Source organism: Pongo abelii, chromosome 5 (genome assembly GCF_028885655.2).
Source record: "Pongo abelii isolate AG06213 chromosome 5, NHGRI_mPonAbe1-v2.0_pri, whole genome shotgun sequence".
NCBI lineage: Eukaryota > Metazoa > Chordata > Mammalia > Primates > Hominidae > Pongo > Pongo abelii.
Window position 1 is genome coordinate 155,974,684 of NC_071990.2, and position 15,681 is coordinate 155,990,364.

Consider the following 15,681-nt stretch of genomic DNA (forward strand, 5'->3'; position numbering starts at 1 on the left):
AGTAGATCTCATTACATTCTTAGAGAATGAATAGTCTAATAATTCTTACAGACACTCAGGACAAGACATGCAGTAGGCACCTAATAAATATCTGTTGACATACTGGCCCTGCCTCAACTTTAGGACAAGTTAGAATGAGTAAGCTATTTACCAAATTTAGACAATTCAGAGGGACCTAAGGTGACTAGCAGTGATCATGTGGCTGCCAAAGGGCTACTAGTGGGATCGCAGATCAGCTGCCACTGTGTGGTCTGGAAGGGTCTGATCAGCAGGCAATACAGCTCTCGGAAAAGAGACACTGACGAGCTGCACGCAGCTTGTTTGGGAATTGCGCATCCTAGGTGAGGTTTCATTCAGAAATTATGAAGGGCTCACGTCCTGGTCAGAATCCCACATGGGCAGGCTATGAATTGAAGGCTAAAACCATATCATGCTGGAAACCACACAGGCACAAGGACCTCAATTTTACATCTGCTGAAAAATCTGGGTTAGTGTCTCCAAAACATCTAAAGCAAGAACGAAAGATGTCACTAAAACACACCTATTTATTCTCTAGGAAGAACTGTTAAAGTCATTCTTAAATACCCCCCATCCCAAATTGAGATATTTGTTGACACAATTCACATAAGCGAATGCCTTCAGGAATAGATTCGCTTTCTGTGAAATCATAACATGTATGCAAAGAGACACCTAGTGGAAGAACACCTAAGTACAATATTTAGCTTAAGACAAAAGATTAAATCATCCTGACTCCCTAATTTGACATTCTTTCAATTTCAATAGTGCATTTTTTTAAACCACTAGAATCATAAACTCAGAAATCTAAGTTTTCAAAAAGAAAATTTTCTATTTGTTTTTCCAGGAAGCTTTGGCTTTTTTATTGGTTGTTGTTGTTGTTGTTCATTAGACTGTATAAATTACTGCAAAGTAATACAAAAATTACAGAGCAGACGGCAGCTGGCCAGCCACTTTACTTCACCTTTCCCTGAACACATGTGGGCTTATTTTTTTGTTTCCATCCCTTTATAGACTTTGCCTGTGAGATTTTCCGCTTGTCTTTGGGTTACTATTTTCTTGCTTTTAACTAGGTAAAGCCAAAGACTTTTTTTTTCCAGCCAGCTTCCTGTGGTCCACCCACTCTCGTCTTTACATGCTCACTTTCTCACTCATACCTCACCTACACTTCGTACTGCGCCCACCTCCTCATCTTCCATGCACACATGCACCTTCCTCTCTCCCTCCTGCCCTAGATACCTTCATTTAACCTCAAAAGTAAAACTTTGTTATCACAAAATAGAAGGAATCACCTATTTTTTTCTTTACTCCATAGTACTAAAATTCAGCTACGACAAACGCTTAATTATTTTTAAACTCCTGGATAGAAAAAAACTTTAGATTGGAAATTGATTTTTAATTTAACAGATATGTTTAATTGCAATTTCTATGACCTCACAGGCTCCACTTCATGGGATTTTACACCTGAAAGAGGAACATGTGCTCTAGCAGAAGCCAGACTGACATTCACCAGCTCCAGGTCCCCTGACGCTGCTGTGCTGCAAAGAGCCAAGCCCTGTGGACAGGCCCGGGAGAATGAGACGCCAAGTAGAGAATGGGAATCCAAGAGACGCCAAGGCTCCAGACATATGGATGCAAAAGTGATCTTGAAAGTAGAGATCCTCCAATCCTAGCCACCCCAGCTGAAGTCACATGGGTGAAAGATGAACTGCCAAGCCAAGTCAACCCCTCTCCAAATTCCTGTCATGGTCAAAACAAAAAGGTCCTTACTCCACTGTTTCCAATAAGCAAGAAGGTCCTTATTCCTACATCACATGTTTGATGGTGACATGTTGAAACTTTTTCCTTTGATATTAGGAATAAGCCAAAGATTCTCATTATTACTTAACAACATTGTCTCACAAGTACTGGGAAACAATGGTAAAAATATATATATATATGATTAAAAGGTAAAAAAATCAAGATTGTCAGTATTTTCAAATGATATAGTTTTACGTGCAGAAAGAATCTACACATTAATAATTACAATTAAAAAGTGGGCCAGGCGTGGTGGCTCATGCCTGTAATCCCAGCACTTTGGGAGGCTATGGTGGTGGATCACTGGAGCTCAGGAATTTGAGACCAGCATGGGCAACATGGTGAAACCCTGCCTCTACCAAAAATACAAAAAAAAAAAAAAAAAAGCTGGTCTTGGTGGTGTGCACCTGTGGTCCCAGCTACTTGGGAGGCTGGGGTGAGAGGATGCCTTGAACCTAGGGGATAGAGGTTGCAGTGAGTTGAGATAGTGCCACCACAAAAAAATTATAGGCAGAGCCAGACCCTGTCTCAAAATAAAAAAAAAAAGTGGACATAAGAAAGTTGCTAGCTACAAAGCCAATATATTAAAATCAATAACATTTCTACCAGCCACCAACAGTTTGAAAGTAAAATTTCTAAGAAAATAGCAATATCATAAAAATTCAAATATGTTAGAATGAATCTAATAAAAGATGTATAAGACTCCAGTGAAGAAATCAATTTTTGAAAGAAACTTAAAAAATGTATAAATAAATGGAAAGATGTCGTGTTCATTCATCGGAAGACTCAATATTGTGAAGATGACTCTGGCTAGTGCTTTTCCTTTGCCGTTATCTTCATTATTCTGCGGTCATAAGGATATCATCCTACTTTTCCTTCTATGAATTTTATTGTCCTGTCTTCCTTATTAGATCTACAATCTACTTGCAATTGATTTTCTATTATGGTTTCAAATAGGGGTCAAGTTTCATCTTTTAAATTAATAGCCAATTATCTCAGTATCATCTACTGAAAATACTGTCATTTCCCCCACTGGTTCTAACCATAAAGGAAAAGCTGTAAGTTGAAACACATTAGAATTAAGAATTCCCATTCATCAAAAGACAACCTTAGAGACTGAGAAAACAAGCAAATGAATGAGAAGAGGTATGTGCCACACATACAACATGCACGAGGCCATGCATCCAGAATCTGTAAAGAACTCCCATGAATCAATAAGGAACAGGCAGAAAACCTAAGACAAAAATGAGAAAAGACTTACTAGGCCTTTGACAAAGGAGGAACATCAATTAGCCAATATATATAGGAGAGACACTAAACCTCATTAACAATCAGGGAAATGCAAGGCAGAACAGCAATGAAACATAATTAAACAGCCACCAAAACAGCGTAATTTTAAAAGACTGACAATGCCAAGCATTGGCAAGATTGTAGAACCAGTGAAAACTCAAAATATTGCCAGTGGAAAATTATTTTGGAAAAGTGTTTGGCAACACCTGCTAAGGTTAATTACATGCATAGTCTATGCCCACAATCTTTACTCTAAGGTGTACATCCCTCAGATATGTGTGCAAATGTATGCTGAAAATGTGTAACAATGGTTCTATCCAGTTCATTAAAAACAACCAGAGCAAAAAACAGGGCTGGGCATGGTGGCTTATGCCTATAATCCCAGTGCTCTGAGAGGCCAACATGGGAGGATCACCGGAGGCCAGGAGTTCAAGACCAGCCTGGGCAACAAAGTGAAACTCTATCTCTACAAATAAGTAAATCATTTAAAAAATTGTTTAAAAAAAAAAATGTCCATCAATGGGAAAATGAATAAATAAATCATTTAAAAAATTGTTTAAAAAAAACAAATGTCCATTAATGGGAAAATGAATAAATTGTGGTACAGTCATTACAATGAACTACATAGCAATCAAAAAGAAAAAGACTACTTCTATCCACAGTGAAATAACATTGAGAGAAAGAAGCTAGACACAAAAGAATATAAAGGATATGATTCAATTTATATAAAATAATAGAGCAGCCAAAACTAGATCATAGTGTTTAGGGAAGTGTACTTGGGTCATAAAATTATCACAAAATGCAACCACAATGACCACAAATGGCAGGAGAGTGGTAACCTTTGAGGAGGAGTCAGGAATTATTTATTGGGAGGGGTACAAGAGGGGATTCGGGATCGCAATGGTATTCAATTTCTTGACTCAAGTGGCAGATGCAAGAATTTACACTTTATGATAAATCATCTAGCTATTCCATTTTTTTCATGTTTTTCACTGTATGTATGTTATATTTCAAAATTTTGAAAAGTGAGAACTAGGCCAGATGCTATGGCTTATACCTGTAATCCCAACACTCTGGGAGGCCAGGGCGGAATGACTATTTGAGGCCAGGAGTTTGAGACCAGCTTGGACAACATACTGAGAATCCCCATCTCAACAAAAAAATTTAAAAATTAAGGCCACACGCAGTGGCTCACGCCTGCAATCCCAGCACTTTGGGAGGCCGAGGTGGGCAGATCACTTGAGGTCAGGAGTTCAAGACCAGCCTGGCCAAGATGGTGAAACCCTGTGCCTACTAAAATAAAAATAAAATAAATAAAAAAATAGCCAGGCATGGGTGGTCTGTAATCCCAGCTACTCGGGAGGCTGAGGCAGGAGAATTGCCTGAACCCGGGAGGTGGAGGTTGCAGTGAGGCGAGACAGCGCCGCTGCACTCCAGCCTGGGTAACAGAGCAAGACCTCAACTCAAAAAAAAAAAAAAAAAAAAATTTGAAAAGTAGCCTTGTGTGGTGGTGCATGCCTATAATCCTAGCTACTTAGGAGGATGAGATGGGAGGATGACTTGAGCTCAGGAGTTTGAGGTTGCAGTTATCTAGGCACTTTAGCCTAGATAACAATGTGAAAGCTTGTCTCTAAATAAATAAATAAACTCTTGTTGAAGACTTTAGTTTTCCTTGAAGTGAAATGGGCAAGCTTGGCCGGGCATGGTGGCTCACAACTGTAATCCCAGCACTTTGGGAGGACAAGCCAAGTGATAACTTGAGGCCAGGGTACGAGACCAGCCTGGTCAGCATGGTGAAACTCCGTCTCTACCGAAAATATAAAAATTAGCCTTGGAGGCCGGGCATTGTGGCTCACGCCTGTAATCCCAGCACTTTGGGAGGCTGAGGCAGGTGGATCACCTGAGATTAGGAGTTCGAGACCAGCCTGGCCAACATGGTGAAACCACATCTCTACTAAAAATACAAAAAACTAGCCAGATGTAGTGGCACACACCTGTAATCCCAGCTACTCAGGAGGCTGAGACAAGAGAATAACCTGAACCCAGAAGGTGGAGATTGCAATGAGCAGAGATGGTGCCATTGCACTCCAGCCTGGGCAACAAGAGTGAAACTCCATCTCAACAACAACAAAAAAAATAGCCTGGCATGATGCCACATGTCTGTAATCCTAGCTACTCGGGAGGCTGAGGCAGGAGAATAGCTTGAACCTGGGAAGTGGAGGTGGCAGTGAGCTGAGATTGTGCCGTTGCACACCAGCCTAGGTGACAGAGCAAGACTCTGTCTCAAAATAAAATAAATAAATAAATAAAATAAGTGGCTTTGCAGGGTTCTGATCTGACAAACACATTAACAGCTCTGGCTCCGGCACTGAGAACAGACTGAAAGAGAGAAAAGACATAAACTGAGAAACCAATTAAGAGGCTACTGGAACGATCCACGGAAGAGATTACAGTGTCATCTCTTTCGCTGGACCAGACTGGTAGCGATAGAAGTGGTAAGAAGTAGATGGATCAGGCTGGGCGCGGTGGTTCACTCTTGTAATCCCAGCACTTTGGGAGGCTGAGGCGGGCGGATCACGAGGTCAGGAGATCGAGACCATCCTGGCTAACATGGCGAAACCCCATCTCCACTAAAAATACAAAAAAAAATTAGCCGGGCGCAGTGGCAGGCACCCGTAGTCCCAGCTACTCGGGAGGCTGAGGCAGGAGAATGGCATGAACCCGGGAGGCGGAGCTTACAGTGAACCAAGATAGCGCCTCTCAAAAAAACAAAAAAAAGAAGTAGATGGATCAAAGTACTTACTCCTCTTTGTCACAATGACAAAGAGTACGTGTACCAAATCCAGGAAAGAGTACGTATACCAAATCAGGAAATTCTGTCTGAAATATGGGGAAAGAGATTTGTCCCTTTTTTCTGGGGTGTCAGCCATGAATGCTCTGCAAACCTGGAGTTAGCTGTGGTCATCTTGGTGAAATGGTGGAGAAAAGAGATTGAAAATGAAGCCAAAACAGCAGGAAGCAGAGCCCAGGGAGAAAGTGGAAAAAGAAATCTTCTATGCTACAAAATACTCGATCCCACAAATTTTCAAAGATGTACATTTGAGGGCAGGGCAGGTACCTCATTCCTGTAATCCCAGCACTTTGGGAGGCCGAGGTGGGCGGATCACCTGAGGTCAGGAGTTCAAGACCAGCCTGGTCAACATGGTGAAACCCTGTCTCTACTAAAAATACAAAAAAATTAGCCAGGCATGGTGGTGCATGCCTGTAATCCCAACTACTCAGGAGGCTGAGGCAGCAGAATCGCTTGAACCTGGGAGGTGGAGGTTGCAGTGAGCCGAGATCACGCATTGCACTCCAGCCTGGGGCACAAGAGCAAAACTCCATCTCAAAAAAAAAAAAAAAAAATGGCCGGACACAGTGGCTCACACCTGTAATCCCAGCACTTTGGGAGGCCAAGGCGGGTAGAACACAAGGTCAGGAGATCAAGACCATCCTGGCTAACATGGTGAAATCCCGTCTCTACTAAAAATACAAAAAATTAGCCAGGCGTGGTGATGGGCGCCTGTAGTCCCAGCTACTCAGGAGGCTGAGGCAGGAGAATGAACCTGAGAGGTAGAGCTGGTAGAACAGAAGGAATTGTAAGTGTGACTGATTTAGAAAGGAAAGGTGTTGTATAGAGATACTGGATGTGATAACTTTGCAGCACATACCATCAGACAAGAAATTGCTAGTGTGCTCTATGTCTAGTTCTCCTCTTCTCCCTCGGCCCCCAGGAAGACCTCCCAGGCCCATGCAGTTAGGAGAGGCCATGTGAGTTGTTCTGACCAATGGGGACTAGGCAGAGATGATGTCATCACTTTGCGTCTGGAGAAGAGTATGAGTGCGCCACACCCTCCTTCTGTGTCATGACCAGCTCTGAAGCCACCTATTGACATGGTGGTGTTGCAGGATGGTGGAGTTTTCATCAGCCTGAATCCCTGAGTGACTATGTGGAGTAGAGGAGCCCTCCCCTCCTGACGACCAGCACTGAACATACAGTGTGGGTAAGAAATCAGAATTACAGCCAGGCACAGTGGCTCACGCCTATAACCCCAGCACTTTGGGAGGCCAAGGCGGGTGGACCACAAGGTCAGGAGATCGAGACCATCCTGGCCAACATGGTGAAACCCCGTGTCTACTAAAAATACAAAAATTAGCCAAGTTTGGTGGTGTCCACCTGTAGTCCCAGCTACTCGGGAGACTGAGGCAAAAGAATCTCTTGAACCCAGGAGGCAGAGGTTGCAGTGAGCCGAGATCGCGCCACTGCACTCCAGCCTGGGCGATAGAGTGAGACTCCTACTCAAAAAAAAAAAGAAATCAGAGAATCAGAGTTACTCGAGAGTTAATTTCAGCATAACACAGTCTAGTCTAATAAGAGCTCCTGTGCCTCATTAAGTATTAACAAAAGTCTTTTCTATATTTCTTCAAGCTCTATTTAAATTTTTTCTGTGTAAACTAACATATACCCAAGATAGGTAGTTGCCTTTTTTAACAATTTGGCTGGAAGGTGATTTTATTAGGAAAGACATTGATATCTCTACTGAGGATAATAAACTCAGGGAAAATGAAAATGGCAACAGGAAACCTTTCACTTGCTGAGAAAACTTGTTCTTTTCTTTTCCCTTTTCCTCACTGTCTACATATAATAAATGCAGAAAGTTTTCTGAGGAAATGCCCTATTAATTTGTGGAAATAATCTCAAAAGATTTAGAGATTTTCAATTAGTACCTCATCATTCTTGAAATTGGATTCTATTTTTTATAAAGCTATACCCATATTTTTGAGCTAAAATTTTAAAAAAGCAAAAATATTATTAACCAGGAAAACAATAGCTCAAATGTTAACCTGCCCTCTCAATAATCTGAAAAACCTACAGATTCTGTTTTCAAGGAATAATCTCCATATAAGTATTCTTTCAGCCAGTTCTTTTTTTGTAATCTAGTTGTCCACATTCTTGTTCACATTGTTATATTTTGCACACATATGCACAAAAATTATGAGCCTTCAAGAAGAAAATATATGTGGTCATCTATTTCTTCACTGCCAGCACACACAAGTTTTTAACACAGAGTTTATTTTAAAATAAGGCAAGAAACCCCTGGAGTCTGAGTTGTTTCTTTATTAGAGGTGTGAGACCTGGCCCCACACGTTTCTGTTCTGGAAAAAGTCCATTGACACCTTGAATCACTTGGTAACATAAATCAAAACTAAGCAGTTCTTAGAATATAAGTTTCATAGGCCATAGCAAGTAAAAAATAGTAAGAAAAATATAACCTGATGTTGAAATGCATTCACATAAAACTTCACAATATTTACTGCCCAGCAGGAATATGTCAAAATAATTAGACAAGCATTCTGTACTTAAGAAATCTGTGGAGAGCTCAAAATAATTATGGGGCCAAAAATGTAGGCACATGTGAATGAAAACTAAATATAAACTGTTTGCTCCCACTACGCACCCTTGAACTAAGAACTATGTCTGTCACACACCAGGGCCTGTCGGGGGGTGGGGGGGCAAGAGGAGGGAGAGCATTAGGACAAATACCTAATGCATGTGGGGTTTAAAACGTAGATGACGGGTTGATGGATGCAGCAAACCACCATGGAACATGTATACCTATGTAACAAACCTGCACGTTCTGCACATGTATCCCAGAACTTAAAGTAACATAAAAATTTTTTAAAAAGAACTATGTCTATAATATATTAGAGTGACTAGATAAACAAGATTCCTTTAGTATTGCTTAATGACAGGAGTACAAGACAAAAATTGTTAACATGCTTTTGCATTAAGTTGGAGGACATTTTATTATCTTAGTAGCTGGTTCAAGACTTTCTCTTATGTAAACATTTGACTTTGCTAGAAAAATATCATAATAAGCCCCTTTGTCGTAAAATCTGAAATCCAGCAGTGTTTGGATGTGTGCAGAAAGACCTGCAATGAGGCAGGGAGGGGAAGAAGAGAGGTGGAGGCTGTAAAATGGGGAATGGGGAGAGCAGTGTGATGGAAGAAATGACACCACAATGTCAGTTTCAGTAGAAAGCAGTGAAGAGTCTGAGCTTTGCCTTCATGTTAGCATCAGGTGGAACCAAGGCAGTACATAAGCACACCTGAAGAAACAAGTTGCTGGGAATAAAGGCCGGGGCTGATGACAAGATCATTCTTCCCCATCTGATATGGTTTGGCCCCGTGTCCCCACCCAAATCTCACGTTGAATTATGATCTTCAGTGTTGAAGGAGGGGCCTGGTGGGAGGTGACTGGATCATGGGGGTGGATTTCCCCTTCTTGTTCTCATGACAGTGAGTGAGTTCTCATGAAATCTGGTTGTTTAAAAGTGTATAACAGATCACTTGAGCTCAGGAGTTTGAGGTCAGTCTGGGCAACATAGCAAAGCCTCCTTTCTGTTTTTTAAAATTAAAAAATAAAAATAAATAAAATATAAAAAGTGTGTGGCACTTCGCCCTTCTCTCTCTCTCTCTCTTGCTCTGCTATGTGAAGATTGTGCCTATTTCCCCTTCGCCTTCCACCATGATTTTAAGTTTCCTGACACCTCTCCAGCCATGCTTCCTGTACAGCCTGTGGAACTATGAGCCAATTAAACCTCCTTTCTTTATCAATTTCCCAGCCCCAGGTAGTTCTTTATAGCAGTGTGGGAATGGACTAATACGCCATCATAACTAATATTTATTAAGTGCTTAATTGTGCACCAGATATTGTTCTAAGAGCTATATTCATATTAACTCATTAAATGCTTACACCAGCTATGGGTACAATTACTGTCTCCATTTAACAGATGAAGAAACTGAAGTGCATAAAGGTTAAGAAATTTGCCCAAGGTCATACAGATTGGTGTGTATTTGTGTCAGAGATAAGATTCAAACCCCAGTCCTCTGAGCTCAGAGCCTCCCCTTTGTACCATTGTGCTATCTCTTATTTTATTACAAGAGACTATAAAATTCATCTAATTCAGTCTTCCAACAAACGCAGCTTCTTATAACAAGCCATGCTCTTACTAGATGCCCACTGTGATGGGGAGGTCCCTAATCTGAGAGCCAGAAGTGTTATACTAGAAAACATACTTGACAACTTTTGAAGATAGTAAAATCACCCACTTTTGTCAATACCTTAGGGTAATCAGTTTTGTATATCATCAATGAAAAGTATGAGTATAAAAAGCATCACCTAAAATTCCTCAACAAACATCAAATTTTATGGTAAATAAAGCATTCTTTACTGCAGAAGATAATGCAGACATCTTACTGACTCATCAGTAAATGTGTATCTTTTATATACATGTTGAAACAATAGAATTTATGTCTTAGAAGACGTCTGTACAGCTAAGGTATGCACCAAAGCTAATTTGTATGTCCATGAGTTGGACAACCAGGACAACGGGTTTTAATAACTACAGAAAAAGAAAGAGAAGGGCAATGGTCACCAAAAAGCACAATGGTGACTGATGAGTTATGACTAACAATGTTTCAAAGACAGTTGTAACATAATTGGAAATGGTAGAAACTACATACTGGGGACAATATGATTATTGTCTGGGTCATAGAAAATAATAGCATTTAAGTTAATACGCTAATACTTTCTGAAAAATTACCAGAATTTCAATTATATCTATACAGTCACAAAAAGATGTGTCCTTAATAGATAACTGTGGGCAGCTGGGTGCGGTGGCTCACGCCTGTAATCCCAGCACTTTGGGAGGCTGAGGCAGGCAGATCACGAGGTCAGGAGATCGAGACCATCCTGGCCAACATAGTGAAACCCTGTCTCTACTAAAAATACAAAAAATTAACTGGGTGTGGTGGCGGGCGCTTGTAGTCCGAGCTACCAGGGAGCCTGAGGCAGGGGAATCGCTTGAACCCAGGAGACTGAGGTTGCAGTGAGCTGAGATCACACCACTGCACTCCAGCCTGGAGACAGAGCAAGACTCTGTCTAAAAAAAAAAAAAAAAACTGTAAAAAGAATGCTTCCTTTGAATTCCCCAGCAAGTTTAAAATTGTGTTTCATCTTTGGAAAAAAAATGAATTAAGGCTTAGTACAATGGCTCACGCCTATAATCCTAGTTCTTTGGGAGGCCAAGGCAAGAAGATCACTTGAGGCTAGGAGTTAGAGATCAGCTTGGGCAACATAATGAGACCCTGTCTTTACAAAACCTTTTAAAAATTAGCTGGGCATGGTGGCATACTTGGGAGGCTGAGGTGAGAGAATCACCTGAGCCTGGGAGGTCAAGGCTGCACTGAGCCATGATCATGCCACTACACTCCAGTCTGGGGGACAAAGTGAGACATTGTCTCAAAAACAAACAAATAAACAAGAGTTAAACCAAATAAAAGATGTATACCTCAGTGAGGAGCTAAGACATATAATTCTTTTAAAATCATTTTATCATAGAAAATCAGAGTAATAATGAGAAGAATTACACAGGTATTCAACTCCAGTCTTTCCTAGATCATTAGAAATAAACTTATAAACTTTAGAGGTGGGGACATCTTCAGATTGTTTTACTGTTCTACTATAATTATTAAATATAAATATTTAATTGTAGTTATTAGTAAATTTAAATCAGTAAGTACTCCATTTCTAGAGCATTCAATTTATACTTGGGCATCTAAACACGCAATTGCTTGTAAAATAGACTCTTCACATAATTATAGTTATAAAGTACTTTGATAGTCATGGTATATTCCTTACTCTGAGAGAGGCAAAAAAAAAAAAAAAAAAAATGAACCCATAAATAAATAAATAAATAAATTACTTAATTCTCCCACTGAAAAATAATTTTCGGAGGACCAAAGATAGTTAGTAATACTATGAACTTCCCTCTGCATAAATCCTAGACTAGGGATAAACATATCTAGGCTACACTAATTTGATTCACAAACTAGAATAACAAAGTGAAACTCAGGCCTTTCAAGTCATAAATATCACTAAAGAGAAAGAATTTGTTTCAAAGAATTTTCAATTACATACCAAAAAGTTATGAACTTTCTTGGTCCAGTTCTGTTGCCTTTGACCTTTATGGAAAAAAAAAAAAAGAGAGAGAGAGAGAAAAAAAAAGTGAGTCGTGAGATTTCTGCCTGGACTCAATCACCTGGGAGAAAATCAGAATCCCACCACATCAACCCCAAGAATAGGCAACAGAATAGTAAGTTGATCATCGTGATAATGTTCGAGTAGACAGCTAGGCAAACACAAACAGGTCAGGAAAGTCCCACCACCACCACCACCCAGGAATGTCAGGCAATGTTAAACCACCAGGTGATTGTCAGGTACTTGTTAAACAGGCTGGCTAAAATAATAATTGGTGGCAGCTGGTGCCAGGGACCGGCAATCTCCCATTAGATAGGAAACACTTGAAGCTGGCGATCGGCAGCTTCCTGATAAGATCTCAGGAGTTGGCGAATGGGCCCAAGTGTGTGTACTAAGGGACAAAATGGCAGAGTAGCATATGACCTCCCTCTAGGAACACTCAACTGGTAAGGGAAAAATGCCTCAAGTGAGCATGCCACCAACTTCAGCAAACACACTGAGCATGCTCCCCTCCCAACTGCTGGCAGGCCACTGCGCATGCGGAAAGCCCGCCCCAAGGGAAGAATCAGGGGAGGAGAGACAGAAACCCCTGTACCGTGCGAATGTATAAAACCCCAAGTCAAAGATCAAACAGGGTACTTGGATCTCTCAAGTTGTCCGCTTGGCACTTTTCCAAATGTACTTTACTTCCTTTTGTTCTTGCTCTAAAACTTTTTAATAAGCTCTCAATCCTCAAAAACTTGCCCCAGTCTCTCACTCTAAGTCATGCCCCTCAATCGAATTCTTTCCTTCAAAGAGGCAAGAATCAAATTGGTGCAGATCTGCACAGATTCACCTCTGCTAACAATAACTTCCCACTGTCTCTCTCAAAATATGAAAACAAAAGTTTTCTCTCATAGGAAAGAAGATCTGGGTAGCAAATTATCAAAAAATCATTAAACTGAGATCCTCAACATTGAATTTTTTCTGAAGAGGACAGTAAAAATAATGTTCTGTCCTTTTCAACACACCCCATGATACATTTTTACTTCACTTTTAAATACCACAAAAGATGTGCACATAGATTGAGAACTTCTATCTATTTTCCTGGAATTTTTCCAGTGGGAATATATTTCTTTTTGTTTTTGTTTTTTTGTTTTGTTTTTTGTTTTTTGAGACAGAGTCTCACTCTGTGGCCCAGGCTGGAGTGCAGTGGCACACAATCTCAGCTCACTGCAACCTCCGCCTCCCAGGTTCAAGTGATTCTCCTGCCCCAGCCTCCTGAGTAGCTGGGATTACAGGCACTCGCCACCACGCCTGGCTAATTTTTGTATTTTTAGTAGAGACAGGGTTTCGCCATGTTGGTCAGGCTGGTCTTGAACTCCTAACCTCGTGATCCACCCGTCTTGGCCTCCCAAAGTGCTGGGATTACAGGCATGAGCCACAGCACCGAGCCCAGTGGGAATATATTTCAAATTAGTAACAATAATTCTATTCATTGCTTAAAAGCATACATTTATAAAAACAGATTTTTTTAAAATCTATGTATTTGCATCTCACAGAAAAATAAAATTGTAGGAAAACATGCTCTGTAAAGGACATATTTCAAGATCTGTATTTTAATAACTCAATCTACTTGAGTACTTGGATTTTTTCTTTTTAAATTTTTTTTCCAAAATTTTATTTTGAAAATGTTTAAAACTATAGAAAGGTTGTAGGAATAGGTAGCAATGAACACCTAGATGGCCTTCACCTTGATTCCCAAATTATGACACTTTTCCACATTTGCTTTATCTCTCTGCATATCTAAATATTTTGCTGAACCATTTGAGTCACTTGTAGACATAAAGATGGTTCACCCCTATATACTTCAGCATGTACCTCCTAAGAGCAATGATCCCACCATAGTTGTAAATAATGATCACACTCAGGAAAGGTTTTTTTTTTTTTTTTTTTTTTTTGAGATGGAGTCTCGCACTCTCGTCCAGGCTGGAGTGCCGTGGCACAATCTCGGCTCACTGCAAGCTCTGCCTCCTGGGTTCACGCCATCCTCCTGCCTCAGCCTCCCAAGTAGCTGGGACTACAGGTGCCCACCACCACGCCCGGCTAATTTTTGTATTTTTAGTAGAGACGGGGTTTCACCATGTTAGCCAGGGTGGTCTCAACCTCCTGACCTCGTGATCCACCCGCCTCGGCCTCCCAAAGCGCTGGGATTATAGGCTTGAGCCACCGCACTGGGCCACACTCAGGAAATTTTAAATTGACAAAATGCAAGCAATATACAGTCCAAATGTTCCAATTGTATCACTGATGTCTGTTTCAGTGTGGAAGATTTGTTATATTTTATTTTAAATCCTGGACTTAATCAGGGATCACCAAGGCATGTCTACAGTCTCCTTTTACCTTTCACGACATGTTTTTGTAGAGCCCAGGCCAGTTGCTTTGCCTAACACCCCTCAATTTGGATTTGACTTATTGTTCCTTCACAACTAAGTTAAACATTTTTGGCAGAGGTACTCACAGGTTGGAATGCTTTCCTTCTTTTTATACATTAGGAAAACCACCTAACAGGTTGGATTAATATTTTCTTTCAATCACTTAGTAACACTTAGTGATTGCCTCGTATAAAGTAAATTTAGTGTCACAGTTTGCAGTTTACAAAATGCTTTGATGTGGATTAATTTATGAAATTTGCACTACAATCCCATGAGGTAGGTTTTTTATTTTGCTCATCTTTCCTCTTTTGAATAGAATTTTATCCAAGTTCATACAACCAGCAAGTCTAGCTCAGTGGCCAAAATGTAAGTATAGAATTACTGTAAAAATCACCTTAGAGTAAGAAACCCTCTATTTTCAGGTCAAATAAATCTAGATCCCTTTTTCTCTTTTGTAACCTGTACTCCCTGTTGTCCAAACTCTTTGCCTTACAGTTCTTATTTTGTTGTGTTAAACTACAAGGTAGTGAGGTATCATGATTTATCTAAACATTTTTCAACCATAATTATTTCAAATTATAATAGTTAAACCAGAAACAATGGAAAAAATGGGTATTAACTTAAAAGTGGGCGATATGTTAAAATAAATGAGTGTTAGCTGTATTGAGTAAGCTAACACTCAAAGTGATTGGCTTTTCTTCATGTTTTTGCCTTTGCTTTGGTGCAACTAATAATATGCCAGCTCCTTCTTTCTCCACAGAACAAGATCTTATGTCACTTCCTCCTACATTCCAAAGCAATGAAAACAGTATTTCCTGATGTAGTCATCTGTATGTTTACAAAAACTTTCTAGCATATTAAATTAGGTAGTTTTTCTTATTTACTTTTTGCCTTGGGGGCCTCACAATCGCAGTGTTGTTTAGTTTAGAATCAAGTCAAGAAAAGTTTGGGAATCGGTGTATGTAACTTGAGTCACAACCTATAACATGAATCTCTAAATAGACATTCCAGCCGGAAAGAGAAACAAACAGGTTTCCCAACCTATAGGTCAAGGGTACCGAAGCCGGCAAAAGCCAGACAAG

At 40.2% G+C, this 15,681-nt stretch overlaps 1 protein-coding gene across 2 annotated transcripts in view; it reads right to left on the reverse strand.

The window, feature by feature from the left end:
* Window positions 1–15,681, reverse strand: part of IPCEF1 (interaction protein for cytohesin exchange factors 1) — a 209,206-nt gene that overhangs the window by 122,014 nt on the left and 71,511 nt on the right. For both annotated transcript variants that reach the window (XM_024248653.3, XM_024248652.3), the window contains exon 2: window positions 12,126–12,169. The gene's annotated coding sequence lies outside the window, so the exon portion shown is untranslated. The remainder of the gene's footprint in view (window positions 1–12,125; window positions 12,170–15,681) is intronic.